Source organism: Salvelinus fontinalis, chromosome 7, assembly GCF_029448725.1.
Source record: "Salvelinus fontinalis isolate EN_2023a chromosome 7, ASM2944872v1, whole genome shotgun sequence".
In the NCBI taxonomy this organism is placed as follows: domain Eukaryota; kingdom Metazoa; phylum Chordata; class Actinopteri; order Salmoniformes; family Salmonidae; genus Salvelinus; species Salvelinus fontinalis.
In genome coordinates this window covers 3,539,718-3,555,322 of record NC_074671.1, presented here as the reverse complement: position 1 = coordinate 3,555,322, position 15,605 = coordinate 3,539,718, and positions in this window count along the sequence as shown.

Below are 15,605 nucleotides of genomic sequence, written 5' to 3'. Positions count from 1 at the left end.
CCGCCTGCAACACACTGTTTTTATTGAGCTGCCTGCAACACACTGTTATTATTGAGCTGCCTGCAACACACTGTTTTTATTTTTGTGTTAGAGTATAGGTGATACTGTTACAAACACTCTCCTCTCCTATCTCCTTTCTCTATCCTCTTCTATCCTTTCATATCTCCTTTCCTATCTCCTTTCTCTCCTCTCCTCTCCCCTCTTCTATCCTTCCCTATCTCCTTTCTCTCCTCTCCTCTCCTATCTCTCCTCTTCAATCTTTTCCTATCTCCTCTCCTCTCCTCTCCTTTTCTCTCTCCTCTCCTCTCCTCTCCTCTCCTCTCCTCTCCTCTCCTCTCCTCTCCTCTCCTCTCCTCTCCTCTCTCCTCTCCACTCTCTCTGTTCCACTGCAAACTGAATTACATGTGAGTATGAACATCGACACCATTATAGCTGGGGAACACAGTTAGGAAAATCAAATCAAATGAAAAAACAAATAATCTCAGAGCACGGTGGCAAGTCAAATCATAATTTAATCATAAATAAATGTAACATTTGTTACTCGACGATACAATTTCATAAACGCATGTCGTTTTGTGTGATAAATTATGCAAGAATGAACTCAACTTCAAAAGCTATACACACTGGCAATTAAATGCAGCAGAGGAGAAGAAGAGGAGTGGGAAGAAAAGGCTAGGGAAGAAGAGGCTAGGGAAGAAAAGGCTAGGGAAGAAAAGGCTAGGGAAGAAAAGGCTATGGAAGAAGAGGCTAGGGAAGAAGAGGCTAGAGAAGAAGAGGCTAGGGAAGAAGAGGCTAGGGAAGAAGACGCTAGGGAAGAAGAGGCTAGGGAAGAAAAGGCTAGGGAAGAAAAGGCTATGGGAGAAGATGCTAGGGAAGAAGAGGCTAGGGAAGAAAAGGCTAGGGAAGAAAAGGCTATGGAAGAAGACGCTAGGGAAGAAGACGCTAGGGAAGAAGAGGCTAGGGAAGAAAAGGCTAGGGAAGAAGAGGCTAGGGAAAAAGAGGCTAGGGAAGAAGAGGCTACTGAAGAAAAGACTAGGAAAGAAGAGGCTAGGGAAGAAAAGGCTAGGGAAGAAGAGGCTAGGGAAGAAGAGGCTAGGGAAGAAGAGGCTAGGGAAGAAGAGGCTAGGGAAGAAGAGGCTAGGGAAGAAAAGGCTAGGAAAGAAGAGGCTAGGGAAGAAAAGGCTAGGAAAGATGATGCTAGGGAGGAAGAGGAGTGGGAAGAAGAGGCTAGGGAAGAAGAGGCTAGGGAAGAAAAGGCAAGGAAAGAAGAGGCTAGGGAAGAAAAGGCTAGGGAAGAAGAGGCTAGGGAAGAAGAGGCTAGGGAAAAAGAGGCTAGGGAAGAAAAGGCTAGGGAAGAAAAGGCTAGGAAAGAAAAGGCTAGGGAAGAAGAGGCTAGGGAAGAAAAGGCTAGGGAAGAAGAGGTTAGGGAAGAAAGGGCTCGGAAAGAAGAGGCTAGGGAAGAAGAGGCTAGGGAAGAAGAGGCTAGGGAAGAAGAGGCTAGGGAAGAAGAGGCTAGGGAAGAAGAGGCTAGGGAAGAAAAGGCTAGGGAAGAAAAGGCTAGGAAAGAAAAGGCTTGGGAAGAAGAGGCTAGGGAAGAAAAGGCTAGGGAAGAAAAGGCTAGGGAAGAAGAGGCTAGGGAAGAAGAGGCTAGGGAAGAAAAGGCTAGGGAAGAAGAGGCTAGGGAGGAAGAGGAGTGGGAAGAAAAGGCTAGGGAAGAAAAGGCTAGGGAAGAAAAGGCTAGGGAAGAAAAGGCTAGGGAAGAAAAGGCTAGGAAAGAAAAGGCTAGGGAAGAAGAGGCTAGGGAAGAAAAGGCTAGGGAAGAAAAGGCTAGGGAAGAAGAGGCTAGGGAAGAAGAGGCTAGGGAAGAAAAGGCTAGGGAAGAAGAGGCTAGGGAGGAAGAGGAGTGGGAAGAAGAGGCTAGGGAAGAAAAGGCTAGGGGAGAAGAGGCTAGGGAAGAAAATGCTAGGGAAGAAGAGGCTAGGGAGGAAGAGGAGTGGGAAGAAGAGGCTAGGGAAGAAAAGGCTAGGGGAGAAGAGGCTAGGGAAGAAAAGGCTAGGGGAGAAGAGGCTAGGGAAGAAAATGCTAGGGAAGAAGAGGCTAGGGAAGAAGAGGCTAGGGAAGAAGAGGCTAGGGAAGAAGAGGCTAGGGAAGAAGAGGTTAGGGAAGAAAAGGCTAGGGAAGAAGAGGCTAGGGAAGAAAAGGCTAGGGAAGAAGAGGCTAGGGAAGAAGAGGCTAGGGAAGAAAAGGCTAGGGAAGAAGAGGCTAGGGAAGAAGGGGCTAGGGAAGAAAAGGCTAGGGAAGAAGAGGCTAGGGAAGAAAAGGCTAGGGAAGAAGAGGCTAGGGAAGAAAAGGCTAGGGAAGAAAAGGCTAGGGAAGAAGAGGCTAGGGAAGAAAAGGCTAGGGAAGAAGAGGCTAGGGAGGAAAAGGCTAGGGAAGAAGAGGCTAGGGAAGAAAAGGCTAGGGAAGAAAAGGCTAGGGAAGAAGAGGCTAGGGAAGAAGAGGCTAGGGAAGAAAAGGCTAGGGAAGAAAAGGCTAGGGAAGAAGAGGCTAGGGAAGAAGAGGCTAGGGAAGAAAAGGCTAGGGAGGAAGAGGAGTGGGAAGAAGAGGCTAGGGAAGAAAAGGCTAGGGAAGAAGAGGCTAGGGAAGAAGAGGAGTGGGAAGAAAAGGCTAGGAAAGAAGAGGCTAGGGAAGAAAAGGCTAGGGAAGAAGAGGCTAGGGAAGAAGAGGCTAGGGAAGAAGAGGCTAGGGAAGAAAAGGCTAGGGAAGAAAAGGCTAGGGAAGAAGAGGCTAGGGAAGAAGAGGCTAGGGAAGAAAAGGCTAGGGAAGAAGAGGCTAGGGAGGAAGAGGAGTGGGAAGAAGAGGCTAGGGAAGAAAAGGCTAGGGGAGAAGAGGCTAGGGAAGAAAATGCTAGGGAAGAAGAGGCTAGGGAGGAAGAGGAGTGGGAAGAAGAGGCTAGGGAAGAAAAGGCTAGGGGAGAAGAGGCTAGGGAAGAAAAGGCTAGGGGAGAAGAGGCTAGGGAAGAAAATGCTAGGGAAGAAGAGGCTAGGGAAGAAGAGGCTAGGGAAGAAGAGGCTAGGGAAGAAGAGGCTAGGGAAGAAGAGGCTAGGGAAGAAGAGGCTAGGGAAGAAGAGGCTAGGGAAGAAGAGGCTAGGGAAAAAAAGGTTAGGGAAGAAGATGCTAGGTAAGAAGAGGCTAGGGAAGAAGAGGCTAGGGAAGAAAAGGCTAGGAAAGAAGAGGCTAGGAAAGAAAAGGCTAGGGAAGAAAAGGCTAGGGAAGAAGAGGCTAGGGAAGAAAAGGCTAGGGAAGAAAAGGCTAGGGAAGAATAGGCTAGGGAAGAAGAGGCTAGGGAAGAAAAGGCTAGGGAAGAAAAGGCTAGGAAAGAAGAAGCTAGGGAAGAAGAGGCTAGGGAAGAAGAGGCTAGGAAAAGAAAGAAGAGGCTAGGGAAGAAAAGGCTAGGAAAGAAGAGGCTAGGAAAGAAGAGGCTAGGGAAGAAGAGGCTAGGGAAGAAAAGGCTAGGGAAGAAAAGGCTAAGAAAGAAGAGGCTAGGGAAGAAGAGGCTAGGGAAGAAGAGGCTAGGGAAGAAAATTCTAGGGAAGAAGAGGCTAGGGAAGAAGAGGCTAGGGAAGAAGAGGCTAGGGAAGAAGAGGCTAGGGAAGAAAAGTCTAGGGAAGAAAAGGCTAGGGAAAAAGAGGCTAGGGAAGAAGAGGCTAGGGAAGAAAAGGCTAGGGAAGAAAAGGCTAGGGAAGAAAAGGCTAGGGAAGAAAAGACTTGGAAAGAAGAGGCTCGGGAAGAAAAGGCTAGGGAAGAAGAGGCTAGGGAAGAAGAGGCTAGGGAAGAAAAGGCTAGGGAAGAAAAGGCTAGGGAAAAAGAGGCTAGGGAAGAAGAGGCTAGGGAAGAAAAGGCTAGGGAAGAAAAGGCTAGGGAAGAATAGGCTAGGGAAGAAGAGGCTAGGGAAGAAAAGGCTAGGGAAGAAAAGGCTAGGGAAGAAGAGGCTAGGGAAGAAGAGGCTAGGGAAGAAGAGGCTAGGGAAGAAGAGGCTAGGGAAGAAGATGCTAGGGAAGAAAAGGCTAGGGAAGAAAAGGCTAGGGAAGAATAAGCTAGGGAAGAAGAGGCTAGGGAAGAAAAGGCTAGGGAAGAAAAGGCTATGGAAGAAAAGGCTAGGGAAGAAAAGGCTAGGGAAGAAGAGGCTAGGGAAGAAAAGGAGTGGGAAGAAAAGTCTAGGAAAGAAAAGGCTAGGGAAGAAAAGGCTAGGGAAGAAGAGGCTAGGGAAGAAGAGCCTAGGGAAGAAGAGGCGAGGGAAGAAAAGGCAAGGGAAGAAAAGGCTAGGAAAGAAAAGGCTAGGAAAGAAAAGACTAGGAAATAAGAGGCTAGGGGTGAAGAGGCTAGGGGAGAAGAGGCAGGGAAGATGAGGCTAGGGAAGAAAAGGCTAGGAAAGAAGAGGAATGGGTAGAAGAGGAGTGGGAAGAAGATGAGTGGGTAGAATATGCTAGTGAAGAAGAGGAGTGGGAAGAAATACTAGGTTAGAAGACACTAGGGAATAAGAGGAATGGGATGGAGAAGTGGGAAGAGGAATAGTGGGTAGACAAGGAGTGGGAAGAAGAGAAGTGGGAAGAAGTGGATAGGGAAGAAGAGGCTATGGAAGAAGAGGATAGGGAAGTAGAGGAATGGGAAGATGAAGAATGGTGATAAGAGAATTGAGAAGAAAAGGCTATGGTGTAGGAGGTGGAAGCAGATTCTTGGAAATAAGAGGATTGGGTAGAAGATTATAGGGAAGAAGGGAAGTGGGTAGAATATGCTAGTGAAGAAGAGGAGTGGGTAGAATATGCTACTGAAGAACAGGAGTGGGTAGAATATGCTAGTGAAGAAGAGGAGTGGGTAGAATATGCTAGGGAAGAAGAGGAGTGGGTAGAATATGCTAGTGAAGAAGAGGAGTGGGTAGAATATGCTAGTGAAGAAGAGGAGTGGGTAGAATATGCTAGTGATGAAGAGGAGTGGGTAGAATATGCTAGTGAAGAAGAGGAGTGGGTAGAATATGCTAGTGAAGAAGAGGAGTGGGTAGAATATGCTAATGAAGAAGAGGAGTGGGTAGAATATGCTAGTGATTAAGAGGAGTGGGTAGAATATGCTAATGAAGAAGAGGAGTGGGTAGAATATGCTAGTGATTAAGAGGAGTGGGTAGAATATGCTAGTGAAGAAGAGGATTAGGTAGAATATACTAGTGAAGAAGAGGATTGGGTAGAATATGCTAGTGAAGAAGAGGAGTGGGTAGAATATGCTAGTGAAGAAGAGGAGTGGGTAGAATATGCTAGTGAAGAAGAGGATTAGGTAGAATATGCTAGTGCAGAAGAGGAGTGAGTAGAATACGCTAGTGAAGAAGAGGATTAGGTAGAATATGCTAGTGAAGAAGAGGAGTGGGTAGAATATGCTAGTGAAGAAGAGGAGTGGGTAGAATATGCTAGTGAAGAACAGGAGTGGGTAGAAGATGCTAGTGAAGAAGAGGAGTGGGTAGAATATGCTAGTGAAGAAGAGGAGTGAGTAGAATATGCTAGTGAAGAAGAGGAGTGGGTAGAATATGCTAGCGAAGAAGAGGAGTGGGTAGAATATGCTAGTGAAGAAGTGGAGTGGGTAGAATATGCTAGTGAAGAAGAAGAGTGGATGGAATATGCTAGTGAAGAAGAGGAGTGGGAAGAAGAGGCTAGTGAAGAAGAAGAGTGGATGGAATATGCTAGTGAAGAAGAGGAGTAGTAGAATATGCTAGTGAAGAAGAGGGGTGGGTAGAATATGCTAGGGAAGAAGAGGAGTGGGAAGAAGAGGCTAGGGAAAAAGAGACTATGGAAGAAAAGACTAGGTTAGAACACGCCAGGGAATTAGAGGAATGGGATGGATTAGAAGTGGGAAGAATAATAGTGGGAAGACAAGTGGGTAGCAGTGGAGTTGAAGCAGAGGCTATACAACATTTACATTTACATTTAAGTCATTTAGCAGACGCTCTTATCCAGGGCGACTTACAAATTGGTGCATTCACCTTATGATATCCAAGGGAACAACCACTTTACAATAGTGCATCTAAATCTTTTAAGGTGGGGGGGATTAGAAGGATTACTTTATCCTATCCTAGGTATTCCTTAAAGAGGTGGGGTTTCAGGTGTCTCCGGAAGGTGGTGATTGACTCCGCTGACCTGGCGTCGTGAGGGAGTTTGTTCCACCATTGGGGTGCCAGAGCAGCGAACAGTTTTGACTGGGCTGAGCGGGAACTGTACTTCCTCAGAGGTAGGGAGGCGAGCAGGCCAGAGGTGGATGAACGCAGTGCCCTTGTTTGGGTGTAGGGCCTAATCAGAGCCTGAAGGTACGGAGGTGCCGTTCCCCTCACAGCTCCGTAGGCAAGCACCATGGTCTTGTAGCTGATGCGAGCTTCAACTGGGAGCCAGTGGAGAGAGCGGAGGAGCGGGGTGACGTGAGAGAGCTTGGGAAGGTTGAACACCAAATGGGCTGCGGCGTTCTGGATGAGTTGTAGGGGTTTAATGGCACAGGCAGGGAGCCCAGCCAACAGCGAGTTGCAGTAATCCAGACGGGAGATGACAAGTGCCTGGATTAGGACCTGCGCCGCTTCCTGTGTGAGGCAGGGTCGTACTCTACGAACGTTGTAGAGCATGAACCTACAGGAACGAGCCACCGCCTTGATGTTAGTTGAGAACGACAGGGTGTTGTCCAGGATCACGCCAAGGTTCTTAGCACTCTGGGAGGAGGACACAATGGAGTTGTCAACCGTGATGGCGAGATCATGGAACGGGCAGTCCTTCCCTTGGAGGAAGAGCAGCTCCGTCTTGCCGAGGTTCAGCTTGAGGTGGTGATCCGTCATCCACACTTATATGTCTGCCAGACATGCAGAGATGCGATTCGCCACCTGGTTATCAGAAGGGGGAAAGGAGAAGATTAATTGTGTGTCGTCTGCATAGCAATGATAGGAGAGACCATGTGAGGATATGACAGAGCCAAGTGACTTGGTGTATAGCGAGAATAGGAGAGGGCCTAGAATAGAGCCCTGGGGGACACCAGTGGTGAGAGCGCGTGGTGCGGAGACAGATTCTCGCCACGCCACCTGGTAGGAGCGACCTGTCAGGTAGGACGCAATCCACGCGTGGGCCGCGCCGGAGATGCCCAACTCGGAGAGGGTGGAGAGGAGGATCTGATGGTTCACAGTATCAAAGGCAGCCGATAGGTCTAGAAGGATGAGAGCAGAGGAAGAGGAGAAGAAGAAGAAGAGTGGGTAGAAGAGGAAGAGGAGAAGAACAAGAAGAGGAGTGGGTAGAAGATGCTAGGAAGAGGAGGAATGGGTAGAAGAGGCTAGGGAAGAAGCATCTTCCACCCACTCCGCACTCAACAGTGACTGGCTGGCTGGTCCTCTCCTAAAGCCCTGACTGGCTGACTGGCTGACTGGCTGGCTGGTCCTCCCCTAAAGCCCTAGCTGGCTGACTGGCTGACTGGTCATCTCCTAAAGCCCTAGCTGGCTGACTGGCTGACTGGTCCTCTCCTAAAGCCCTAGCTGGCTGACTGGCTGACTGATTGGCTAGTGCTCTTCTAAGGCACAAACTAGCAGGCTAACTGGTAGACTGACTGACTGGCCGGATGGCTGACTTCCTGGCTGGCTGACTGACTGCCTGGCTGACTGGTTGGCTAGACATCTTCTAATGACCAAACTGGCAGGCTGGCTGACAGGCTGACTGGCTGACTGGTTGTTTGGTCATCTTCTAAGGCCAAAACTGTCTGACTGGCTGACTTGTTGGCGGGTCCTCTTCTAAGGCCCAAAATGGCTGGCTGGCTGACTGGTTGGCAAGTGCTTTCTTAAAGCCCTAGCTGGCTAACTGGCTGACTGGCTGGCTAGTCCTCTCCTAAAGCTCTAGCTGGCTGACTGGCTGACTGGCTGGCTGGTCTTCTCCTAAATCCCAAACTGGCTGACTGGCTGTCTTGCTGGCTGGTCCTCTCCTATAGCCTAAACTGCCAGGCTGGCTGACCGGCTGACTGGCTGGCTGGTCCTCTCCGAAAATCCAAACTGGCTAACTGGCTTACTGGCTGACCGGTCCTCTCCTAAAGCCCAAACTTGCTGACTGGCTGTCTTGCTGGCTGGTCGTCTCCTATAGCCCAAACTGCTAGCCTGGCTGACTGGCTTACTGGCTGACCGGTCCTCTCCTAAAGAGTAACTGGCTGACTGGCTGACTGGCTGACTGTCTTGAAGGTCCTCTCCTAAAGCCCTAGCTGGCTGACTGGCTGACAGGCTGGCTGGTCCTCTCCTAAAGCCCTACCTGGCTGACTGGTTTCCTGGTTCTCTCCTAAAGCCTTGACTGGCTGGCTGGTCCTCTTCTAAGACCCTAACTGGCTGGATGACTGGCTGGCCGCTCCTCTTCTGACGCCCCGACTGGTGGTCTCCTCCTGAATCCCTGACTGGCTGCCTTGCTGCCTGATCCTCTTCTAAAACCCTGCTTGGCTGTTTGGCTGATCATCTTCGAAAGCCCTGTCTGGTGGCTGGCTGGCTGGTCCTCATATAACGTCCTGACTGGCTGGCCATTCCTTTCCTTAAGCCCTGACTGGCTAGCTGGTCCTCTTCTAAAGCCCTGACTGGCTGGCTGGCCATTCCATTCCTAAAGCCCTGACTTGCTGGCTGGTCCTTTTCCAAAATGCTGACTGGCTGGCTGGTCCTTTTCCAAAGCCCTGAATGGCTGGCTGATAGTCTGGTCCTCTCATAAAACCCCAGCAGGCTGACTGGCAGACTGGCTGGCTGGTCCTCTTCTAAAACCATAGCTGGCTGACTGGCTGGCTTGTCCTCTTCTAAAGCCCTAGCTGGTTAACTGGTTGACTGGCTGGCTAGTCCTCTCCTAAAGCCATAGCTGGCTGACTGGCTGAATGGCTGGCTGTTCATCTCCTAAAGTCCTGACTGGCTGGCTGGTCCTCTTCTAAGACGCTGACTGGCTGACTGGCTTGCTGGCTGGTCCTCTCATAATGCCCTAGCTGGCTGACTGGCTGACTGGCTGGCTGGTCCTCTTCTAAAGCCCTACCTGGCTGACTGGCTGACTGGCTGGCTGGTCATCTCCTAAAGCCCTGACTGGCTGGCTGGTCCTCTTCTAAGACGCTGACTGGCTGACTGGCTTGCTGGCTGGTCCTCTCATAAATCCCTAGCTGGCTGGCTGGTCATCTCCTAAAGCCCTGACTGACTGGCTGGTCATTTTCTAAGGCCCTGATTGGCTGGCTGGTCCTCTTCTAAGACGCTGACTGGCTGACTGGCTGACTGGCTGGTCATCTCCTGAAGCCCTGACTGGCTGGCTGGTCCTCTTCTAAGACGCTGACTGGCTGACTGGCTTGCTGGCTGGTCCTCTCATAATGCCCTAGCTGGCTGACTGGCTGACTGGGTGGCTGGTCCTCTCCTAAATCCCTAGCTGGCTGGCTGGTCATCTCCTAAATTCCTGACTAACTGGCTGGTCATTTTCTAATGCCCTGATTGGCTGGCTGACTGGCTGGCTGTTCCTCTTCTAAAGCCCTGACTGGTTTGTCTACCTCTGAAGCCCTGACGGGCTGCCTGGCTGCCTGGTCTTCTTCTAAAGCCATAGCTGGCTGACTGGCTGGCTGGTCCTCTGCTAAAGCCCTAGCTGGTTGACTGGTTGACTGGCTGGCTAGTCCTCTCCTAAAGCCCTACCTGGCTGACTGGCTGACTGGCTGGCTGGTCATCTCCTAAAGCCCTGACTGGCTGGCTGGTCCTCTTCTAAGACGCTGACTGGCTGACTGGCTTGCTGGCTGGTCCTCTCATAAAGCCCTAGCTTGTTGACTGGCTGACAGGCTGGCTGGTCCTCTCCTAAACCCCTACCTGGCTGACTGGCTGACTGGCTGGCTCGTCCTCTTCTAAAGCCCTACCTGGCTGACTGGCTGACTGGTCCTCTCCTAAATCCATAGCTGGCTGACTGGCTGGCTAGTCCTCTCCTAAATCTCTAGCTGGCTGACTGGCTGACTGGCTGGCTGGTCCTCTTCTAAAGTCATGACTGTCTGGCTGGCTGGCTGGTCCTCTTCTAAAGCCATGACTGTCTGGCTGGCTGGCTGGTCCTTTTCCAAAGCCCTGACTGGCTGGCTGGTCCTCTTCCAAAGCCCTGACTTGCTGGCTGGCTGGTCCTCTTCCTAAGCTCTTACTGGCTGGCTGGTCCTCTTCCATAGCCCTGACTTGCTGGCTGGCTGGTCCTCTTCCAAAGCTCTGTCTGTCTGGCTGGCTGGTCCTCTTCCAATGCCCTGACGGGCTGGCAGGCTGGCTGGCTGGTCCTCCTCCAAAGCTCTGACTGGCTGGCTGGCTGGTCCTATTCCAATGCCCTGACGGGCTGGCTGGCTGGCTGGCTGGTCCTCTTCCAAAGCTCTGACTGGCTGGCTGGCTGGCTGGCTGTTCCTCTTCCAAAGCTCTGACTGGCTGGCTGGCTGGTCCTCTTCCAAAGCTCTGACTGGCTGGCTGGCTGGTCCTCTTCCAAAGCCCTGGCTGGCTGGCTAGCTGGTCCTCTTCCAAAGCTCTGACTGGCTGGCTGGCTGGCTGGTCCTCTTCTAAAACCCTGTCTGGCTGGCTGGCTGGCTGGTCCTCTTCCAAAGCTCTGACTGGCTGGCCGGCTGGTCTTCTTCCAAAACCCTGTCTGGCTGGCTGGCTGGTCCTCTTCCAAAGCTCTGACTGGCTGGCTGGCTGGCTGGTCCTCTTCCAAAGCTCTGACTGGCTGGCTGGCTGGCTGGTCCTCTTCCAAAGCCCTGGCTGGCTGGCTGGTCTTCTTCCAATGCCCTGACTGGCTGGTAGGCTGGCAGGCTGGCTGGCTGGCTGTTCCTCTTCCAAAGCTCTGACTGGCTGGCTGGCTGGCTGGTCCTCTTCCAAAGCCCTGGCTGGCTGGCTGGTCTTCTTCCAATGCCCTGACTGGCTGGTAGGCTCTCAGGCTGGCAGGCTGGCTGGCTGGCTGGTTGCCTGGCACCTCCTAAGGTGACTGTATCAGAGCCAGTCAAGCATGAAATCAATCACTCACAGCCTGCTGCCTGCCACCACTATTGTGTCCGAGCCATCTGGGCCTTAGCACACTGTCTACATTTGTGTGTGTGTGTGTGTGTGTGTGTGTGTGTGTGTGTGTGTGTGTGTGTGTGTGTCTGTGTGTGTGTGTGTGTGTGTGTGTGTGTCTGTGTGTGTGTGTGTGTGTGTGTGTGTGTGTGTGTGTGTGTGTGTGTGTGTGTGTGTGTGTGTGTGTGTGTGTGTGTGTGTGTGTGTCTGTGCTTTTGAGCATGTTAAGGTGCTTGGAAGCTGTTTTGGACCACCTGTGTAAGTGTGTTAATTACTAGATAACAGCACATATCTCCCATCTCCAGTGATGCAGGCAGAAAGGACAGACAGAGACAGTGATTGGTCAGGAGGATCCAGCATGTTAGTGCACAGCTACATCTGTTTCCCACCAATACCACAACACTGTCCTGCATGGACTCATCTGGCTTAATGACAACTCCCTGTGTAGATGCCTCTGGCCCTACTACGTTCTGTTCTACTCTGTTCTGTTCTGTTCTACTCTGTTCTGTTCTGTTCTACTCTGTTCTGCTCTGCTCTGTTCTGTTCTGTTCTGTTCTGTTCTGTTCTGTTCCACTCTGTTCTGTTCTGTTCCACTCTGTTCTGTTCTGTTCTGTTCTACTCTGTTCTGCTCTGCTCTGCTCTGTTCTGTTCTGTTCTGTTCCACTCTGTTCTGTTCTGTTCTGTTCTACTCTGTTCTGCTCTACTCTGTTCTGCTCTGCTCTGTTCTGTTCTGTTCTACTCTGTTCTGTTCTGTTCTACTCTGTTCTGTTCTGTTCTACTCTGTTCTGTTCTGTTCTACTCTGTTCTGTTCTGTTCTACTCTGTTCTGTTCTACTCTGTTCTGTTCTACTCTGTTCTGTTCTGTTCTACTCTGTTCTGTTCTGTTCTACTCTGTTCTGCTCTACTCTGTTCTGTTCTGTTCTACTCTGTTCTGTTCTCTAATACTCTGTTCTGTTCTGCTCTGTTCTACTCTGTTCTGTTCTGTTCTACTCTGTTCTGTTCTGTTCTACTCTGTTCGGTTCTACTCTGTTCTGTTCTCTTCTACTCTGTTCTGTTCTCTTCTACTCTGTTCTGTTCTACTCTGTTCTGTTCTGTTCTACTCTGTTCTGTTCTACTCTGTTCTGTTCTGTTCTACTCTGTTCTGTTCTACTCTGTTCTGTTATGCTCTGCTCTGTTCTGTTCTGTTCTGTTCTGTACTACTCTGTTCTGCTCTGTTCTGTTCTGTTCTACTCTGTTCTGTTCTGTTCTGTACTACTCTGTTCTACTCTGTTCTGTTCTGTTCTACTCTGTTCTGTTCTGTTCTGTTCTGCTCTGTTCTGTTCTACTCTGTTCTGTTCTGTTCTGTTCTGTACTACTCTGTTCTGTTCTGTTCTGTTCTACTCTGTTCTGCTCTGTTCTACTCTGTTCTGTTCTACTCTGTTCTGTTCTCTTCTACTCTGTTCTGTTCTCTTCTACTCTGTTCTGTTCTGTTCTACTCTGTTCTGTTCTGTTCTGTTCTGCTCTGTTCTGTTCTGTTCTGTTCTGTACCACTCTGTTCTGCTCTGTTCTGTTCTGTTCTACTCTGTTCTGTTCTGTTCTGTTCTACTCTGTTCTGTTCTGTTCTGGTCTGTTCTACTCTGTTCTGCTCTGTTCTGTTCTACTCTGTTCTGTTCTGCTCTGCTCTGTTCTGTTCTGTTCTGTTCTGTACTACTCTGTTCTGCTCTGTTCTGGTCTGTTCTACTCTGTTCTGTTCTGTTCTGTTCTGTACTACTCTATTCTACTCTGTTCTGTTCTGTTCTACTCTGTTCTGTTCTGTTCTGTTCTTTTCTACTCTGTTCTGCTCTGTTCTGTTCTACTCTGTTCAGTTCTGTTCTGTTCTGTACTACTCTGTTCTGTTCTGTTCTGTTCTACTCTGTTCTGCTCTGTTCTACTCTGTTCTGTTCTACTCTGTTCTGTTCTGTTCTGTTCCACTCTGTTCTGTTCTGTTCCACTCTGTTCTGTTCTGTTCTGTTCTACTCTGTTCTGCTCTGCTCTGCTCTGTTCTGTTCTGTTCTGTTCCACTCTGTTCTGTTCTGTTCTGTTCTACTCTGTTCTGCTCTACTCTGTTCTGCTCTGCTCTGTTCTGTTCTGTTCTACTCTGTTCTGTTCTGTTCTACTCTGTTCTGTTCTGTTCTACTCTGTTCTGTTCTGTTCTACTCTGTTCTGTTCTGTTCTACTCTGTTCTGTTCTACTCTGTTCTGTTCTACTCTGTTCTGTTCTGTTCTACTCTGTTCTGTTCTGTTCTACTCTGTTCTGCTCTACTCTGTTCTGTTCTGTTCTACTCTGTTCTGTTCTCTAATACTCTGTTCTGTTCTGCTCTGTTCTACTCTGTTCTGTTCTGTTCTACTCTGTTCTGTTCTGTTCTACTCTGTTCGGTTCTACTCTGTTCTGTTCTCTTCTACTCTGTTCTGTTCTCTTCTACTCTGTTCTGTTCTACTCTGTTCTGTTCTGTTCTACTCTGTTCTGTTCTACTCTGTTCTGTTCTGTTCTACTCTGTTCTGTTCTACTCTGTTCTGTTATGCTCTGCTCTGTTCTGTTCTGTTCTGTTCTGTACTACTCTGTTCTGCTCTGTTCTGTTCTGTTCTACTCTGTTCTGTTCTGTTCTGTACTACTCTGTTCTACTCTGTTCTGTTCTGTTCTACTCTGTTCTGTTCTGTTCTGTTCTACTCTGTTCTGCTCTGTTCTGTTCTACTCTGTTCTGTTCTGTTCTGTTCTGTACTACTCTGTTCTGTTCTGTTCTGTTCTACTCTGTTCTGCTCTGTTCTACTCTGTTCTGTTCTACTCTGTTCTGTTCTCTTCTACTCTGTTCTGTTCTCTTCTACTCTGTTCTGTTCTGTTCTACTCTGTTCTGTTCTGTTCTGTTCTGCTCTGTTCTGTTCTGTTCTGTTCTGTACCACTCTGTTCTGCTCTGTTCTGTTCTGTTCTACTCTGTTCTGTTCTGTTCTGTTCTACTCTGTTCTGTTCTGTTCTGGTCTGTTCTACTCTGTTCTGCTCTGTTCTGTTCTACTCTGTTCTGTTCTGCTCTGCTCTGTTCTGTTCTGTTCTGTTCTGTACTACTCTGTTCTGCTCTGTTCTGGTCTGTTCTACTCTGTTCTGTTCTGTTCTGTACTACTCTATTCTACTCTGTTCTGTTCTGTTCTACTCTGTTCTGTTCTGTTCTGTTCTTTTCTACTCTGTTCTGCTCTGTTCTGTTCTACTCTGTTCAGTTCTGTTCTGTTCTGTACTACTCTGTTCTGTTCTGTTCTGTTCTACTCTGTTCTGCTCTGTTCTACTCTGTTCTGTTCTACTCTGTTCTGTTCTCTTCTACTGTTCTGTTCTCTTCTACTCTGTTCTGTTCTGTTCTACTCTGTTCTGTTCTAATCTGTTCTACTCTGTTCTGTTCTACTCTGTTCTGTTCTACTCTGTTCTGTTCTCTTCTACTCTGTTCTGTTCTACTCTGTTCTGTTCTGTTCTAATCTGTTCTGTTCTACTCTGTTCTGTTCTGTTCTGCTCTGTTCTGTTCTGTTCTGTTCTGTACTACTCTGTTCTGCTCTGTTCTGTTCTGTCCTACTCTGTTCTGTTCTGTTCTGTTCTGTACTACTCTGTTCTGTTCTGTTCTGTTCTACTCTGTTCTGTTCTGTTCTGTTCTGTTCTACTCTGTTCTGCTCTGTTCTGTTCTACTCTGTTCTGTTCTGTTCTGTACTACTCTGTTCTGTTCTGTTCTGTTCTACTCTGTTCTGTTCTGTTCTACTCTGTTCTGTTCTACTCTGTTCTGTTCTGTTCTACTCTGTTCTGTTCTGTTCTGTTCTACTCTGGTCTTTTCTGTTCTACTCTGTTCTGTTCTACTCTGTTCTGTTCTCTTCTACTCTGTTCTGTTCTCTTCTACTCTGTTCTGTTCTGTTCTACTCTGTTCTGTTCTACTCTGTTCTACTCGGTTCTGTTCTACTCTGTTCTGTTCTGTTCTACTCTGTTCTGTTCTACTCTGTTCTGTTCTCTTCTACTCTGTTCTGTTCTACTCTGTTCTGTTCTGTTCTACTCTGTTCTCTTCTACTCTGTTCTTTTCTACTCTGTTCTGTTCTGTTCTGTTCTACTCTGTTCTGTTCTATTCTACTCTGTTCTGTTCTACTCTGTTCTGTTCTACTCTGTTCTTTTCTGTTCTACTCTGTTCTGTTCTACTCTGTTCTGTTCTACTCTGTTCTTTTCTGTTCTACTCTGTTCTGTTCTACTCTGTGCTGTTCTCTTCTACTCTGTTCTGTTCTCTTCTACTCTGTTCTGTTCTGTTCTACTCTGTTCTGTTCTGTTCCACTCTGTTCTATTCTACTCTGTTCTGTTCTCTTCTACTCTGTTCTGTTCTGTTCTACTCTGTTCTGTTCTACTCTGTTCTACTCTGTTCTGTTCTACTCTGTTCTGTTCTGTTCTACTCTGTTCTGTTCTACTCTGTTCTGTTCTCTTCTACTCTGTTCTGTTCAACTCTGTTCTGTTCTGTTCTACTCTGTTCTCTTCTACTCTGTTCTGTTCTACTCTGTTCTGTTCTGTCCTGTTCTGTTCTACTC